The sequence below is a fragment of the Tetrao urogallus genome, assembly GCF_951394365.1.
Source record: "Tetrao urogallus genome assembly, chromosome: Z".
Taxonomy (NCBI): Eukaryota; Metazoa; Chordata; class Aves; order Galliformes; family Phasianidae; genus Tetrao; species Tetrao urogallus.
The window spans coordinates 70,284,484-70,304,965 of record NC_136816.1 but is presented as its reverse complement, the minus strand read 5'-3'; positions in this window follow the sequence as shown (position 1 = coordinate 70,304,965).

Here is a 20,482-nt window from a genome sequence, read left to right as displayed (position 1 = left end):
ACCACAGATGTTTAAGATCATCTGATGGATGATATATTTGGTCTAGAATTCAGAAGGCTGTAAGATGAAAAATGCTTCAATATGCAACATTTAAAGTACTGTTCTTCACTAAAGGTCCACTTGAATATTTAGCATGGATGGAGCTTCAGACTCAATTATCAACTTTTCTCAATACAGACAGAAATTTTCTATTGCTTTTTTGCAGTAATGTTTATCAGACAGCCGATAATGTAGCAAGTGTTAACATTCCACTAATTAAACCCTTAATGTTTCCTGAAAAATATTTACTTTCAATTAAATATTCTGTAAAACTGTAGAACTTGAGCTACAGACTTGAACAGAAGTTGTGTTGTTTGCATTCCACTTGAAGAATTTTATAAAGTTAACAAAATATAATCTTAACTATGTGTTTCAGATAGGCTTTCAAGAGAAGAATCACAGAATCACAGAGGTTGGAAGGAGCCTCAAGAGACTGAATCCAACCCCAGTGCCAAAGAAGGTACTCTACAATAGGTCGCACAGGTTATCATCCAGACAGGTCTTGCTTATCTTCATAGAATGAGACTCCACAACCTCTCCAGTGCTCTGTCATCCTTACTGTAAAGAAGTTCTTCTTGTTTAGCATGGAAAATGTTTAAGTTTTAGGCCATTATTCCTTGTTCCATCACTACACACCACCAAGAAGAGCCTGAATGTAAGAATTTAACAATGTGTTCCATTTTAGGAAAGAAAATTACATCTACTTAAAATTCCTATTATTTCTCTCTGAAGGAAGCCTACAGAAGTTTATTCATTAATAAAGTTAAAAGATAATTTTTTTATTGAAAAAGGGGATACATTTTAGCATAAAGCAATTTGATAAATGGTATAAAGATAAGAAAATGGAAGGTAAGAAGGTGGCACTATAAAAAAATGTATAAAAACAGCTATATTGTGCAGATGACAATATTGGGTGATACATTATGTACTTAAAGGACAAAAATTAAAATGTGAGATTTGTAATGCAGTATAGAAATGGAAAGAAGAAAATGTTTTGCAATTATTCTCATAGAAAAATGTTATTGAATTCAATGGAGAGCAAGAACTTTACTGTATAATTCATATACTGACTTTTATATCAGTAATATTACTCTGCATGAAGTAAAACGGCTAATTAGTATGTCATTCAAAAACCAGAGAAGGGATATTATTGCATATTAACACCCTAATTCAATGAACTGCTTAAGATTGTCCTTAACATTACGTACAAGCAGAAGTTCCGTTGCTGCCATTGAAATTGCACACATAAAGTTCTTTCATACGCTGGGATCTCTATTCAGTAGGATTTACTTGAAGTTGAAAATTAGTCTGTTTAATTTTTATGGAAATTCGATGCTCTAATACCTATTGAGTTCTACAGTGTATTTCCATGGGAATAAAATCTTCTTTACAACACCATTTTATGACTGTTCATGGTTTAGTTTCATCTCTAAACCAAGTTTTCTTCAGAGATGAACCTTTTGAATACCAACTGATATCAGAAGCAAATAAGGGTTATAATATGCATAACACAACACATGTACAACTAAGGATTAAATTAACTGTCTGTAAATGCAACATAATTTATTTCTCAGTCTAATTGCATCTACCTGGTTAGTATCTGCACTAAATGAGAGACACACACTAACCATACGTTTGCTTTTTCTTTTTTCTATTAAATATAAATCTCTTCTAGTTCATTACAATTCTCCATCTTTATCAGCAGCAAACGTTTGAGGTCCACAACCTTGACTTTATGGATCACACATGATTTCACAGAATCACAGAATCACAGAATCGTAGGGGTTGGAAGGGACCTCCAGAGATCAAGTCCACCCCCCCCCCCGCCAAAGCAGGTTCCCTACACCAGGTCACACAAGTAGGCATCCAGGCAGGTCTTGAACATTTCCAGAGAAGGAGACTCCACCACCTCCCTGGGCAGCCTGTGCCAGCGCTCCGTCACCTCACCGTAAAGAAGTTCTTGCGCACATTTGTGCGGAACTTCCTATGCTGCATTTCTGGCCATTTCCCCTCATCCTGTCTCCACACACTGCTACAAACAGTCCAGCCTTGCCATTCTGCCCCCCCCACCTCAGATATTTATAGACCTGGATCAGGTTCCCTCTCAGTCTTCTTTTCTCAAGGCTAAACACACCCAGTTCACTTAGCCCTTCTTCATAATGGAGACACTCCAGGCCCTTCACCATCTTTGTGGCCCTCTTTGTGGCTGGACTCTTTCCAAGAGATCCCTGTCTTTTTTGTACTGGGGAGCCCAGAACTGGACGCAGTACTCCAGATGAGGCCTCACCAGGGCAGAGTAGAGGGGGAGGATCACCTCCCTCGACCTGCTGGCCACGCTCTTTTTAACACACCCCAGAATGCCATTGGCCTTCTAACACCCTAGCCCACAGGATAGCTCCAAGTAGGTCCCGGAAGAGATCAAAGTTGGCTCTCCTAAAGTCTAGGGTAGCAATCCTACTTTTTGCTTTGCTTCTTCCACTCAAGATCTTAAACTCCACCATCTCATGGTCACTACAACCCAAGCTGCTCCAAACTTTATTTCCTTGATGAGCCCTTCCTTATTAGTGAGAATAAGGTACAGCAACACCCCTCATGACGTTACTTCCAGTTGCTTATGGAAGGCCTCATCAACCTCCTCCTCCTGATCAGCAGGCCTGTAGTACACACCCACAACAGTGTCAGCCATACCAGCCCGCCCCTTGATTCTCACCCACAAGCTCTCCACTGCTACCCCACTGTCCCCCAGGTGGAGTCCACCACTCCTCCTCACCAGCTGATCTTTCCTAAAAAGCACACAGCAATCCATGACATTCCAGTCATGCGAGCTGTCCCACCATGTCTCTGTGACTGCAATGAGATCATAGCCATGTGACCGCACTCAGATCTCCAACTCTTCCTGTTTATTTCCCATACTGCGCACATTAGTGTATAGACACTTTAGGGAAGCAGCATCCCCATGCCACTTTCCATCCCTTCAAACTCCACCCACATCACCCATCAAGCTCTGTTATGAGCCTCGAACTACATGCTCAACTCCAGTGGCCCTCATTTTGTCCCCTTCCCCCTTCTTACCTAGTCTAAAGACCTTCCAATAAGGCCTGCCAGTTCCTGAGCTAGGATCCTTTTACCCCATTTCATGAATAGTCATTTTAAAGGGGAGAATGAAGTGAGAAACAAAGACCGTCATTATATAGAATAAGAGTTTCTCTGTAGGACTTGTGGTGTACAATAGATAGGACCTATGCCATGAGTAAAGTACTACCTGATACCCATGTTCTGAGAATCTTCAGTTTTCACTTACTCTCAATTCCATTTCAAAATTTTATGTGTGTTTATTAATTTCCCTATTTTTATAATGTTTAGTTGAGAATGAATGAATCGAAGAGAAGGGACAGAACTGTAGAGGTTTCATCTCTGGGGAGAAGAGGTACAGCTGGTGATAGAAATTATTTCTTTCAGGAACAGCTGTGAAAACCTTATGTGCCAGTAGCTGCACATGAACCCTTTATTTTTGTGGTATAAAATCTGACAGGAAAGTGTAACTCTAGAGAGAGTATTTATATGCAACAAAATGCATCCACTTTGCATTAAACATCCTTGTTAAGAAGGTTTATGTGCTCCTGTCTGCTGTCAGTCAGGTTTCTGTGCACTATCAGTCAGTTGGGATCACCGGCTTTCCTGGTTTCCTGCACTCAGGTTTGGGTAAAAAGTGAATAACTGTCAGACGCAAAGTAGTTGTATGATCCTAAAAATGGGTACAAGTTAATAAGTTTGCCAGTCTGTCTGATATTCCAGTTCATCATAACTTTTGAAAAGCAAAAAGCTGTTCTTTTTTGAGTTTGTCTTTTAGTTCTATTTGTAGCCACCTTGCACATCTTACAGTAACAGTGAGTGCAATATCTTTAACAGACCAAAAATCTAACACTTCCAAAACCTCATCTTCTAGTCATATAATTCACCATTGTCTGTCTTATAATACCTACAGACACCAGTAACAGAAGTATAGCTGTACTTCTGGTGATTCCAGCTTAACCTTCAGAAAGTTCTGTATGTTCAGCCAGGGATTATCTACTTGCTTTCGTAAAATGAAGCAAAAATTCTCTTATCTATAATTCTTTATAAAATACAGTCAAAATTAAAGACTGTGGAAATGTTAAAAAATGCATTCCCATGCCTACACAATCGGTGTCAGTAGGAATTTTGCTATGGAATTCAATGGAAGCAAGGTCAGGACATGGTATAATTGAGAGAACTTGTTAATATACGTCACTTACTGCTTGTCTGCAGTTCTTCTCTAGCTAATAAAGTCACTCACTGACATAACAATATAGAGTGCAGGATCAGGTGACACACTCTATTGTGTGACTTTGAGGTCTTTTATAGAATGCCTTTCTCTTCAATACATAGCAGAGGGTATAATATATATTCCATATGCTTTATACTACTATACGGAGTAACTTTTTTTTTGAACATTTGCTTTGGCAATTCAACATATCTCCAGCAAAAGTTACTGACATTCATAACAGATTAGAAGCTTCTGTGTATTTAAGAAAACACCAGAATAGTCTAACACCAGTAACTATATATTATATATATTATAATATATATATATTATAATATATACTATACTATACCTAATTGGCTTTTAGAGAGCACTAAAAGACATATTTAGATTAGTAAGAATTGATGTAAATTAGCGAGACTTGATGTTTTGTTTTGTTTTTTTTTGTTAGTTTAAATCTATTCCTCTGTCATGAAAGGATGAGAAAGTGGCATTCCAAATGCAGAGCTCTAAGAGCAAAACTATACTACAGTCAGTGCTTGAAACTATCTATTCTGGCAGAGGGGACAGACTGTGACTGCCGGATGAAAATAGAGACAGCAGTGTTATGAAAACCCTAATCACACACTCTTCCTCAAAATCTCACCAGATAATATTTTTAACAAAATATACTTAACTATGCCACAGAATATATTTTTCTTAAGATCAAGAAAGAACCAAGGAGCAAGACCATGGATAGAAGAGTACTGTATAGCATAGCACAGAATAGAATGCTGTGTTCTCAAGATTTTTGACATGAAGAAACATTCATTGGTTAAGAAATTCAGGAGAAGCTTCTAAATATAAAATAAGTTTACTGACCGTGGGTAAATAACTATTGATTTATAAGTAGGAGTGAAGAAATTTTTATCTCATATGGTGCAGAAAAAATGGATGAAAAGAATTAATTTGTGCTTGGTGTAAATTGAAAGAGAGAAGTGAAAAAGAGGGAAAAAATCTGTCAGTATATTTTAAAATTAATTGTGGTTTGGAGAAAAATGTAAAATTTGAAGGAAAGTGATCCTTAGCTTTTGTAGAAAGATGAAGAGGTTTCTGCTAAAATGCGTAAGTATCTTAACAACAGGAAAAAAACCTGACACGAAGTTATTTTCTCTCTCTGCCAGGAAAATGTAGAGGAAAAAAATATGTGCTTAATACATCACATTCATATTAATCAAATTTAGGATAATTTAATTGGGATTTTTTTTTTAAATTCCCCAACAGTGTCTGACCTGAAGCTTTATGGCTTAATGCCTGGATGGACATCAGTGATGAGAAGTCCCTCAGGGGTTTGTTCAGAGACCAATGCTCTTTAATGTCTTCATCAATTTTATCAACAGTGGGATTCAGTGAACCCTCAAAGATCCTTGTGGATGGAAATAAGGAGTGCAGCACAATCAACACACCAAGGAACAGGATGCCATCAGAGGGACCTACACTGCCTTGAGCAGTGGCCTGAGATGAACCTCATGAAGTTCAACAAACCCAAGTGCAAGGTCGTGGCAACCCCTTCTGTAAGCCAAGGCACAAAATGATAGAGTAAAACCCTACCAAAAAAGGCTTGAGTGTACTGATGGATGGCAAGATGGACATTATCCACCAGTGTGTCCTCACAGTCCACAAAGCCAACCATATCCTGGGCTGCACCAATAGAAGCATGGCCAGAACAATGTGGGAGGTGATCCTATCCTTCTGTTCTGTGCTGGTGAGAACTCACCTGGAGTACTGCATCCAGAGTGGATGTGGAGTCCTCGGTACAGGAAAGATACGGACCTCTTGGGGAGTGTCCAGAGTAAGGCCACAAAAATGACCCAAGAGATGGAACAACTTCCCAACTGAGAAAAGGCTGGGAAAGTTAGGTTTGTTCAGCCTGAAGAAGAAGACAAGGCTCTGAGGAGACCTAAGAGTAGCATTTCAGTATCATAAAAGGGACTGTAAGACAGAAGGGAACAGAATCTTTTGCAGGATCTGTTGTGATAGGGGAAGGATAAATGGTTTTTAAGTAAAATGGGAGATTTAGATAGTACATAAGGAAAAAGGTTTTTACAACAAGGATAGTGAAAACATTGAAACAGGCTGCAAGGGAAGTGAAGGATGTCCTCTCCCACAGAAATTCAAGGACCTAATCTTGTTGTAGCTGTCTCTGTTCATTGCAGGGGATGGGAGCAGATGACCATCATTTTCACCCTTTTCACTATGAAAATTTTAATTCATGTATAAAAAACAAACAAACAAACAAAAGAAGTCAGAACTCTCAGAGCAAATTGTCACTTTTCTTTTTGATATTACAGTGAGAATATTTTGCATTTTTTTAGAGAGAGAGAGAGAGAGAGAGAGAGAGAGTTAACGAGTTTAGTCATTTCACAGTGAAAATCCTTTTCTTTTTTGGAAAACTCACTATGACCACAGAGAGAACCAAATTGTATGAACAACCTCTGGATGATTAATTAAAATTCAAGATGCCTTTTGCATTCCAAGTCACAGTTAAAAAAAAATTCAGGTTTCAATTTTTACCTTCAATTTTTATTAATTACTGTAGGAAAGAACTATATTTTTTCTTCCTATTTTAAAGCTCTGAAGCTCGGTTGATAGTCACATTCTTTTAGAAATCATATCAAGTTTGACTGCAGTTGTCACTTTACACTGAACTGTAACTTGACAAGTCCTAGCCAAGTGCGTCATTTTAACAAGAAGATACATGAGATGATGAAATCTGAAAGGACATGATTTCTCTCTTTTTTTTTTTTTTCTTTCTCTCCCTTTATTATTATTGTTGTTATTATTTCTCAAGACATAGTATTTTCCTACAGAAAGAAGAAGGAAGAAGAAGGAAAACAGAAGTATAGACTTTGTTATGAATCTCCATTGGTAATGACAGCACTTGGTTACCTAACTTAAGCAATGCTCCAAACTTCTAAACGTCATAATGGAGGTCGGTTAAACCTAGGGCAAAATAATGAAGATGGACAGCACAATGGTGATATTTTTTTGACTGAGATCTATCTTTCTCGTTTTGTGTTAGTTGTTTTCTGCAGGAAAAGGGAATATAAATACAATCAAATAAAGTAGATTCCCCCAAAAAATAGTCTTTTGTGTTGCTTTGCTTCTTAGTTATAGCAGATGCACTTACCCTTACACACTACCCTAGAAGATTGTCTCAACTATTTCTAAGCAAGGTATAATTTTCTTTGTACAAAGAAAAGCACAGAACTAGTGGATTGTGACCTGGTGACAGCTTCTCTCCCTCACTGAGTTTTTATGGAGAAAAAGTCGATTATTTATGCTGTTTTGGAAAATCTTCTATCAGTTGGTCCTTGACGAATTACTTTAAAATTTAATTAATAGGGATGTTTTTTTACCCAGTTCCTCTGAGAATATAGTGTGTTCTGGGGTAAGGTGAACACCAGTAAAATGAGTTATTTTACTGGGAAAGTAAAAATAAAATACTAGTATACAGACAGAAGAACTGAGTTAGCTAGCAAAATGACAAGGTGTTACATTCACTCATTGTCACATTTTCACCTCTAAAATCTCAATCTTGAGTCCTGAAAACGTTCAGTAGGGATTACAAAAAAAATCCAGCAGCTGATTCCACCAAATCAGATCTCAGAATCTAATCACATATCCATGGAATCATAAAATCATAGAATCCTTAGAGTTGAAAGGGATCATTAAAGGTCATAGTCCAACTCCCCCCACAATAAACAGGGAGACATGCAGATGAGGTTACCCAGGGCCTGATGCACCCTGGCCTTAAAAGTCTCCAGGAATTGGACACTCACCACATCTCTAAGCAACCTGTTCCAGTGCCTCACCACTCTCACAGAACAAATACTTTTTCTTTATATCCAACCTAAACCTGCCCTCTTTGTGCTTGAGGCCATTTCGCTTTGCTCATACATCACCATTTCTCCACTCTTGCCTATCCTCTGCTCACTTCTAATTTCTCAGTGCCTTAAATAATGAAATCTTTAGTACCATTATATAATAAATTATTATTTCTTTAAGAGAAAATAAAAGAGGGGAATAATAAGTAAATTAATGTTACTTTAGAGACAACCCTATCATAAAGCAGTAAGTCCTCCTGATATTTAATGAGGAACAATTAGTTTCAGTGTAAATAGAAAGCATCAATTTCAGTTTAGTCTGAGTTGGAGAGGATTTATGCAAATTAATGTCTGGGAGGATGTATGGCTCCCAAGCTTGTGTCTGCTCTTGTCTTGAGTACTTCATTTGTGAAGCATGTTTTCCCCAGGGGGGAGTACAACAAGGCTCAACTCCTTTTTTTTTTTTTTTTTTTTTTTTTTTTTTTTTCCTAAATTAAATTTAAAGCAATAATCGTGTAGCCCCAGAGGGGCTTGAGCTGGGGGAGGCACACTTCAGATCCTAATGGGATGCTGACTTATTTTGAAAGTAAGTAACTTCGGAGCAAATTCGAACTACATATAACAGGAGCATGGGGTGGTGGAATGAATTAATATGAGCACTTAATGAGCTATATTGTTATTGTCCTACCCCGAAAGTCTATGGCTTTCTGTTATGAGCAGTTTGAAATGTAGAAAAACTTACTAGAAATACTGCTTTGATATTTTGTTACTATTATTCATTTAAAATTTTACTTACCACAGAGATGTTCGGGATGACTCTAACTACTTGGTTGCTATGGTTACAACTTTTGAAAAAAGTTGCTATCCTTTAAGTTCTAAATACTGGAGAGAGAACAAGTTACCAAAAACAAGAAGTTATAGCCTTTAGCACTATGTTGCTCATCTGAAAAAAGCACTACGTACCAAATTATCTCATGTTATTTGTAATTATTAATCTTATTTTCAGCGTCTTTTCTTCTGTGCTATGTTGTACAGAGATATAGAAATTTATTTCCCAGACACTACTTGACTAATAAACAGGTCTAAAAATGTGGGAAACCAGAATTGTGAAGATAGCAGTCAGCCAAGATAAAAAAGTATATTATGTTGTTAAAAGAACCAGGAGACATATTTTAGTCACTCTAGATTAAATTGAGATTAAAATATCACAAATTATGCTTCTTATATATATTTGTTTGTTTGTTTGTTTTGTTTTGTTTTGTTTTGTTAAATGTACTGTCCCTTATGAGATACTCTGATTTCCCTTTAAAATTCTTGGCAAGCATTCAATAATAAAAAGTGAAGGATTATTGTGGAGTTGTATACTTATTTAAGTGTAATTTTTGAGGACAAGAGTGGGACATAGCTCTTATACTATTTGAACTTTCTCCCGAGGATTTTGTTACCTAGGAAGTGTGGTTTGTATAGAGTCATAGAATCATAGAATCACCAAGGTTGGAAAAGACCTAAAAGATCATCCAGTCCAACCATTCACTTATTCCCAATAGCTCCCACTAAACCATGTCCCTCAACACAACATCCAGCCTTTCCTTGAACACCCCCAGGGTCGGTGACTCCGCCACCTCCCTTGGCAGTCCATTCCAGTGCCTGACCACCCTTTCTGAAAAGTAAGACTTCCTTATGTCCAGCCTGAATCTCCCCTGCCGTAGCTTGAAACCATTCCCTCTGTTCCTATCACTAATGACACGAGTATACTTTTTCTCATTGTGATAAAAAAAAAAAAAAAAAAATTAAAAAAAAATCATTCTAATAAATCTTTCATTAATCTTTATAGTCCTTGGTGAACATATTAAACAAATTCCAATTAAAAATAAATTTCTTGTAAGATTGTAAGTACACAAATAGTAATTCAGAATAAATCACATAACCACTAGGAAATACCTATACTTACCTAGAAGTAAAGTCTTCTCTGAACATGTCACTGTATGAACACACTCTGCATTATCAGTGTTTTGAGTTGAAAGTCAGAATGACTGCGAAGATGATGAAAAAGATCTACAAAATAACAGTAAAATACTCAAAAAAAAAAAAAAAAAAAAAAAAAAAAACCACTAAGTATTTCTGCATTTTGTTTCTCAAAACTGAAGTTTCCCTTCTTTTTTCCCTTCTTTTCTCTTCTTTTCCCTTCTTTCCCCTTCTTTCCCTTTCCCTTTCTCTTTCCCTTTTCCTCTTTCCCTTTCCCTTTCCCTTTCCCTTTCCCTTCCCTTTCCTTTGTCTTCCCCTTCCCTTTACCCTTCCCCTTCCCCTTCCCATTCCCCTTTCTCTTCCCTTCATGTTTTCTGATTTTTCCTTCGTTTTATAACACGTGCAACTTTGGGGATTATAAAACTTTTGAATAATACCTCTTAATATGAATGTAAAAGTTTACAGTTAGATACAACTCCAGAATTAGTGCTGTGCAGATAGATAATCACTGCCATAATATAACATCTTCCCAGAGAGAACATGAATACAAATTCTATTTAAAATCTTCAGTTTTCCATTGAAGCATTCTTTTAGGTAAAATTCTTGTGAGATTTTAGATGAACAAGACCGTAAGATATAATATAGATACAATAAAAATCTTCATTATTTAATACTCCAAAAAGGTACAATGAGTTAAATTATCCAGTCAGCATATATTTAAAATATACAAACTAAGCAGTGGTTATGATAAATTGCAAAGATGTATGTGTCCATTTTTTTTTCAATAAATATGATTAACAGAGATAAAGCTACGTGATTTATTATTGAGAACATTAAACCAATTTGAACAATTTTTATGAATATATGGATCATATATTCTCTTCAATAAATGCTTTTTAAATAATAACATCCTTCAGCAATGACAAAATTATTGCAGTTGATCTGTATTATATTTTTCTTTATGTGCCTTTTACCAGTGAAATGATAAAAAATTAAATCTCACAATGAGAGGGAAAGAAAGTGAAAATATAGAAGAAAAAGAGGGTTTTTTTACTTCAAGCAAAAACTGATTTTGAAGAAGGATCACACCTGATCCCACACCTGTGCAAGAACAGATGAACTGTTGTATGTGCATCTTTTATAGGACCTTATATTAAAAGATCAGCTGTGTCTGTAGTTAGAAGAAAGTTGAGTCAAAAATCCACTTGGCCCTCAGTGAAAAATGAGTCAAAGATACTGATAGCTCTAAAAGATCCTATAAGGGAGAAATGTTATTTGTCTGTATATTTGTACTTGAGATTTTACATCTCAGGAAAAGTAAACTCCTGCAGTACCATCTTCACAGTATTTGAAATGTTTTCTATTAATATGTGAATTAATTACACATAATGTTATTTAACATCAGCATCACCAAAGCACTGATGAGCATATTAGCAGGTATCATACTGGACATGCTTTATCCTCCTCAAGTGTTGCTATCTAGTAAGAGCAGAAGGATTCGATATGGGAATGATATTACAAAGAAAGCAGAATAGATTTCAGTTATCAGTAATTCACGTTACAAGTAAAAATTAAAGTAAGTAGTTTTAAGTTAATTTGTCATGAAGTAGGGCGAGGGAAAAAGAAAAGAAAAGGAAGCAAACTTCTTAAGTTGTTCCACATAAATCCAGAACTTTGTGGTGTTCTATAGCAGCATTTGAACATGGAAAATGGAACCAAAAACGAGGAACAGAAGGAAAATAAGTTAATTTTGCCAAAGCAGTTCACTCTAGCACTGGGATACTGAGAAGTGGATCCTGTCAGTGGCATTTTTTCAACCCTGGGCCAGCAAAAAATAAAACAAGACAAATTGGAAGAGGCTAACTCTAATCTACACATAGTCCAGATACATGAGGTTACTTGTGTCTCAGATTTTGACAGTAATCTCCTTGAGAGAGGTGTAGTGTTGTTTTCTTGAAATAGGTGCAATTTATTTGGGAAAAACAGGGCTTGTCATAGGTCTGGATGGAGATAAGGGAAAGAATGAAAAGTGCAGAACTTTGTACGTAAACAAGCTTTTGTCACATTCTTCATCCTCTGTCAAATACAGTCATAGTAGGGGCAGAGATAATTTGGCCCCCTGTGATTGAAAAGTGCTTTGAAATTGAAACATACTTTGTAAGTGCTAAGTATTATTATTAAAATTAATTGATGGGGTGATGGTTCTGTCCAGCTAGATAGCTTAGATTGAGTTATGCTACAGGATATTTTTTTGTGCTGTTGTAAAGACAAAAGTAATGCTCTGTGACTGTCTCTCTTGGGGACTCTCCTTGAAGCAAGATAATTTTCTGACAAGATTATCTTGGTGATCAGCTATTTAAATACATAAATAAAATGAATAAGAATGGTGAACATGCATGGGAGGAAATTTAAGGGCTTTAAAAACACCAGTCTTTAGTCTTGATAAAAATAACAATCTTGGTTTTCATTTTGGGGTTAATGGTTGACTTCAACATGGAGAAGAGAGTATTAGCTGAATTCTAACATCTTTTCTGAGATCACTTTCAGATTCTGATAACTCCCCATCACTTTAAGGTAACTTTTTTTGGCAGAAGTTGCAGCTAATTTCACCTTTTCAAGGCATGTAACAGAGGGTGCAGAGATTAATCCAGACATCGATTGCATTTTGTGGAAGAAGGGGAGGTGATGGAATGACAGGAAAATCCAGACTATTCAGGATGATTCATGTCTTAAATGTGCTGTATCCTCCTCTACTGACTGGACAAGGAGCCGTGAATAGCGGGGTGGAGGGATTTCGCAAAATCCGCGCCTCCAGAAAAGGGAAACAGGGGACCCCAAAATAATTAAAAACAGTGGCAATGATCTGAGGAGAAACAAATTGACTAAGTACAGTATTGGAATGCAAGATAATGCATTATAATACAGTATAATTAGAATTGAAGCTAATAAATCAAATATAATGAGAGAATGTCTGAAATGTGGATAGGCCTCACCGTAACGCTGAGGTTGTGCAGTCCGGCTGAACAGCAGGGAGATGAAGAAGAGCAGACGAAAAAGAGCCGACAAAGAAAAGCAGGTGAAGAAGAGCCAATCAGGTGACCTTGCCAGGAGCTATATCTCTTCTCTGACTCCAAAGCCCCCTGGGGAATGTAGTTCTTCTCTTCTGAGCAGGTACCTGGAACTTGAGCATTAACACTTTAAGTCCCAGTGGACTACATGATGTTATGATGTGGAATACCAATAACCAAAAATCAGAAAACCATGACATGGACACAAGTGCTACAGCTGAGGAAAGTCTCTAAACAAGCATAATTTGTCTCTGTTCAGAAATAAATTTCACCTTAATGCGTCTCTAGATAAGGTAAATTGATCATGCTAATTACTATCCTAAAACTCATAAATTCCTTTTTCTTTCTTTCCTTGAGAATAATAAACTCCTTGAATTCTTTGTTTGCTGTTCCTGCTTTCCAGTGCTAAGTCTCCTATGCAAACAGCTATGCTAAAATATAGCCATCTTATTTTGCATAACAGACTCAAAACACAGCTCTCATCAGTCCGCGTTATGCTAACTTATCACTGAAACATTCAGACCAGAACCCCTGGAATTTTCCATCTGCCTTTCATCTGCTGAGCTGATGCTAGAAAGGCAACTGCTGTGAGAAACCCTGCCAGGAAGGTTTTACCAGTGGGTGTAATTGAGAAACAGTTGCTAACGCACTCAGATACAGGACAAGGAGGTGGTTAATAAAAGAAAACATAGATCAAAAACATATAAACACACATCACAGCATGATACAAATCAGTGTTAGTATTAGACTGTGTAAGTGTATATATACATGTGTGTGTGTATGTATAGTGTACATACACACATAAGTCATAGTGAAAGTAATGCCTCCTATTTATTTTCATGGAAATTACAACAGCAACAAAGAGCACAATAACACCATTTGATAGACCAAATTCCTCAGCTACAAAACACCTTTGTTCAACATAATCAATACCATGAGCTATGCACTTTCATTGCAATGAACAAGAACCTTAATGCCATGCTTGTAAAAATCTGTACCAGTGGGGGTGATTCACTGTTTACAGTCCATGCAGTCTATCTTTCATGAACCTGAACAGATGAAAATCAGAAGGTGCCAAATCCAGGCTATATGATGTGTGAGGTAGGACAGTCCAGTCAGATAGACATTGTGCTCCCCAATCTTCAAACACTGTTGTTATTGCATAGTAAGAGAAAGGTGGTCCTCTTCTTTGACCTGACTCTGAAGCTGTAAGTCTTTGGCTTAGTCAGTAGCATGATGGTTTGCTCAAGTTTAAGGAAATCCAGAAAAATCACCCATTTTCTACCCCACAAGATGGTGTATATCTCTATTTGCTAAGGTCTGCATCTTGAACTTTTTCTTCAATGGGGAATTCACGTTACGACTCCAAAGACTGTCATTTTGTCTCCTGCTCATAGTTATGACACCACATCTTGTCACTGGCAGTGATGTGATCCAAGAAACTGTCATCTCCATCTTCATCCTCATTCAGTAGTTTCTGACAAACTTTCATACAGTGTTCTTTCCATTCCTATATGAACATTTGTGGTGAAAATCCAACATTCCAACCGTGGTTAACAAGGCATTGAAACTGATATTAAGCTCCATTTATAGTTCTCTGGTTATAATCTGCTAATCGTGTAAATGAGCTGACTGTGGTGCTCTTCATGGTCACCCAGAATGTGGCATGTTTTTCAAATTGTGGTCACCACTGCTGAAATGCAGCATCCACTGCACTAATATCCTCTGTTGCGTCTCCATAAGCATTCAGCAAACATCGATGAATGTCAGCAGGTATTTTTTCCACATGGAGGGATTAAAATTCACACCATTGCCTCACACACTCCATGTCAAAACCATTTTGTCAGACTGCCCCTCTGCTGCCATTGATTGAACACCAACAAAATGTAATGGAACATTGGAGAAAGGACTCAAATTCTCCTGCTGTGCCACCATTATCTGTCTCTGACACTGTGGGCCAATGCAATAAAATATGAGGCTCTATCTGTTGAGCTGCTCTTGTGTGTGTATGTGTGCACGTGCATGCACATACATGTATACATACACAATCAATTGTACAGTCTCAAGACAATATGTGCTACAGTGTCTTTTTGGAGAATGAGAGAAATTTTGGATTTGTGGAACGTGAACAGTACTTAAGTGGAGAAAAAGATTTTATTATGATTTTAAACAAAGAGCAGGGGAAACTGAGATCTACTTCCCGGCCAACACTGTGACTAGGATCCTCATCAAACCAAGAACAAGAAAATAATTTAAGTGCTTGACATAAGACGTCATAAAATAAAAAAAAAACAAATCTGGGCCTGCATTTTACAGGGCACCCGAAGAACCCTGAGGCCTACCTTCCACCTTGTAAAATGAGTATAATAATTGCAGACTTGTATTAGAAAGCAAAGCAATATATATTAACTGTTACATTAGGGGGCAAGCAGGACTAAAAGCATGAAGCTAGGCACACTATTCTAAGTATAATCTTCTGTCAACTGGGTAGAGACAGAGTCTGTAAAATCACTGATAAGGTATCTGTACATTCTAGTTAGAAATATCAACTAAGATGTTGATGAAAAATTGATTTAAATGAACTCTTATTTCCCTACTTTTTTTTTAACTTTTTTTTTTTTTTAAACTATAGAATAGTAATAACAGAATGGAACCACATGAAAAGCACAAATAAAAACACTGAGAAAATATTACATAAAATGACCAAGGCAAATCAAGGAAAACAATTATTACAGCTGATGTAGCAGAAACTCAATTATAGCTATATGCCAGTTCACAGTATACAGTTCTGGAGATTCAGAACTAAATGTCTTTTCAGAATTTTTACCACATTTATGAAATTATGTTTTAAATGAATCACATTTTTTCCCCACTCTGTCACTATATTTTGTAGTCAGAGTTTTTCATTGTTCTAGTTTGGTTTTCTTCTAAATGTTTTCAAGCCTGAAACTGGACTGGATAGCATTCTTTTGATATGTGCTAAAGAAATCACTGAACTCTAGGATAGGGTGTGAGATGATGAGGAAGAAAGAAAACATCTAGAATGCTATTTTGTGCCATTTGATTAAAATGTCTGAGATGCCTCAGACCTAATAGAATCAAAGTCTCTATATTGCAGCAATATTTCCTCATAAACTGGTGATGCAACTGATGTCGAGCTGATATACATATATATGTATTTTTCCAAAGTGCAAATCTAAAGGTAAAAAAAAAAAAGGTATATGCATTTATTAAAAAATTTAGCTAGACTTTATCTTTTCGTGGAAGGATTTTCCAAGATTGTAAAGTTTGAATTTTCTAGTCTTAGTCTCATAGTTATACTGGTTTTCTTGCTAATGTGAGAAAGAATCTGTAAGACTTTTTTGCAAACATAACCCTTTGACTGTGCATCTTGGTACTCTCCAGATTCTGCATAGTGAATCTATACAGAAATTATTCTGTAGATATTTTCAAATAGAAAAAAAAAGTTCGAAATCATCTAGCATATGATATACATTTTTAGAATATATGTATGTATTTGAATTCTATCCTTCTTCTTTTGAATTTAATACAAACTAAATTAAAAAAAAAAAAAAAAACCTATTTTAATTCCTATGAAATCTGGAGCTTGTGTCTCTTGAATCTTAACTCATTTAGTTCTTCCTCATTGATACTGGCTCTGTATTTGCAAATTTGTTTTTGCTTTTACAGTCATTCTCTAATTTTCATGATATTAGGAAAAACTTTCAGGTGTTTTAGGTAGAGAAAAACATGGAAAGAAGAGAAGTGACATGTACCATAAAGAGTAACAGATGCAAAACGGAGAATAGAAGCCATAATACCCATCATAGAGACTCTTCACAGACAAATAGGACCACATTTTTGAAAGACATGCCTTGCTTTTCCTCTTTGAACATTTGTGTAAGTTCAGAAAATTATAAAGAGAAAATAATACAAACTTCATACTTCTGAAAAGGAATTACAATAAAGGAAACAGGGAAAAATCAAACCAATATATACCTAGCAATGTCTTTCTCTGTTTATGAAGTATGAGTAATGAATTCAGGATCACAGAATCACAGAATAACCAAGGTTGGAAAAGACCTACAAAATCACCCAGTCCAACCATCCACATATCACCAATAGTACTCACTAAAACATGTCCCTCAACACAAAATCCAAATGTTCCTTGAACACCTCCAGGGTTGGTGAGTCCACCACCTCCCTGGGCAGCCCATTCCACTGCCTGACCACTCTTTCAGAAAATAGCATTTCCTAACGTCCAGCCTAAATCTCCCTCAGCACAGCTTGAAGCCATTCCTTCTAGTCCTACCATCAGTTACTCAGGTAAAACACACTAAGATTATTCTACTCACAACCAATGTTTTGTGCATTCTTTCAGGCATGCTCTAAGAAAAAGCACTCCCCCAACCCTAGTGTCACCTGTAGCTTGTATTAGATAAAAAAAATTATACAAATGATATAATATGCATATATAATATATAATAATAATTTACATTAGAGTTATTATATATTTGTATTAAAATCCCACCTCTGAACACAGTACTGGAAAAATAGACTTTTTAATCATTCATAGTCTACTTCAAATAGTCAATTTCAATTCTAGACTAATTCTTTAACTGAGGGATCTCTGTAGAAGCAGTGATAGAAAAGGATAAAAACATGAGTACATAACTAAAGCTAACAAAAGTATAACTCCTTATTGATCACTTATTTATAGATTTTTACTCCAAGTTTTTAACCCATGTTGAAATAATTCCTTACCTCCTCTGGGCAGCGTTCACAAGCTTTTGCAAGAGTCATTGTAGCACTGCATGATCTCTCAAGGAAGTAGCCATATGATGTTTCGTTGCTTTGTACCGGTGGAAACCAATTATTATAGGTGTACTGGAGATTGCCAGTGTATGGTCTACACTCAAGCTCATCTCCAAGCCATTCTACCACCCAGGTCCATTTTCTCTATCTCCATTACTCTGCAGATACAAAGTTAGCAATTAGAAATTATTTTCTCTGTACTTCAAGAGAGGAATACTTTTTTCTTTCAAGAGAGCAAGCCACCAACTTATACGCTGTAGTTCAAAAGACTAATTTTGACTAAAAAGACACAATATAAGCTTCAAAACTGAAATGAAGCATAAGGGGGTCTGCAGTTCTATCACATGAACACAAGTATAATCAAATAACTCTGAATTCAATATACTGACTATCTGATATCAGAAGGTTGACATGAGTTTTACTTGAAGGCCATAATTTTGTCAAACCATTGAAAATCAAATATATATATATATATATTTTTTTTTTTTTTTGAACACACAACAGGAAAAAAGCAGCAGCAAGAGACAACAAAATTTATTACCTGAAGGATCTGGTAGGCTACAGGGCAGCTGCTGAGCTTACACTGGTAAGCTCTTTTCTGATAATGGTTCTTGGAGCATTGAATGGTGCCAAATAGTCCATTCCTGTCATCTGGGATTCCCTTAAGTGCACTGTAAATTCTACAAAAATATTCCGGTGTTAGAAATCAGTCTTCACTTACAGTGTAATAGGGGTAAATCATATTCTGAATATTCTAATTTTTTAAATTAGGAGCTATATCCTGACAGGATGTAGCTACTGACGTGTATTTTACTACAGTATCTATTCATGTATGCACAATCACGGAATCACAGAATGGCCAGAGTTGGAAGGGACCTCAAGGATCATGAATCTCCCTCTGTCTCTATGTACACCCCCAACACAGGCAGGGCCACCAACCTCCACATTCAAAACTAGACCAGGCTGCCCAGAGCCCCATCCAATCTGGTCTTGAACACCTCCAGGGATAGGGCATCCACAACTTCTCTGAGCAGCCTGTACCAGCACCTCACCACTCTCTCTGTAAAGAACTTCCCCCTGACATCCAACCTAAATCTTCCCTCCCTCAACTTAAAACCATTTCCCCTTGTCCTGCAGTTATCAACCCTTTCAGAGAGTTGATTCCCTGCCTGTTTGTAGGCTCCCTTCAGGTATTGAAAGGCTGTAATGAGGTCACCCCGCAGCCTTCTTTTCTCGAGGCTGAACAAGCCCAGCTCCCTCAGCCTGTCTTTGTAGGGGAGGTACTCTAGTCCTCTGATCATCTTCGTGGCTCTCCTCTGGACCCTCTCCAACAGCTCCCTGTCTTTCTTGTACTGAGGGCTCCAGACCTGGACACAGTACTCCAGATGGGGCCTGACAAGAGCAGAGTAGAGGGGGACAATCACCTTCCTGTCCCTGCTGGCCACCCCTCTTTTGATGGAGCCCAGGATACCATTTGCTTTTCGAGATGCAGGAGCACACTGCTGGCTCATGTTAAGCTTTTTATCCATCAGGACCCCCAGGTCCTTCTCTACAGGGCTGCTCTCAAGGTCTTGTATAGATGCCAGGGATTCCTTCGGCCCAAGTGCAAAACTCTGCACTTTGCTATGTTAAGCCTCATCAGGTTCACCTGGGCCTACCTTTCAAGCCTGTCAAGGTCCCTCTGAATGGCACCCCTTCCTTCTACCGTGTCAACTGCACCACTCAGCTTGGTGTTATCAGCAAACTTGCTGAGGGTGCACTCAGTTCCATCATTGATGTCACTGATAAAGATATTAAAGAGCACCGGTCCCATGACAGACCCCTGGGGGACGCTGCTCGTTACTGGCCTCCATCCAGACATAGAGCCATTGATGACCACCCTCTGTCTGCGGCCTTTCAACCAATTTCTTACCCATCGAGTGGTCCACCCATCAAATGCAGATCCCTCCAATCTGGAGTTAAGGATGTGGAGAGGAACCATGTCAAAGGCCTTGCTCAAGTCAGGTAAATGACATTGGCAGCCTTTCCCTTGTCCACCGATGCTGTCACTCCATCACAGAAGGCCACCAGATTGGTCAAGCATGACCTTCCCCTGGTGAAGCCATGCTGGCTGTCTTGGATCAACACACTCATTCCTCATGTGATCAAGCATGTCATCCAGGATGATCTGTTCCATGATCTTCCCAGACACAGAGGTGAGACTCACCAGCCTGTAGTTCCCTGGGTCCTCTTTGCTCCCTTTCTTGTAAATGGGAGTGATGTGACCCTTCCTCCAGTCATCCAGGACCTCACTTGACAGCCATGACTTTTCAAATATGATGGAGAGCAGTTCAGCTACCATATCATTCTGAATAACCTTCAGAACCCTGGGATGCACTCCATATGGCCCCATAGACTTGTACATATTCAGTGTCATCAGAGGTCTTGGACTTTCTCTGCCCTTACAA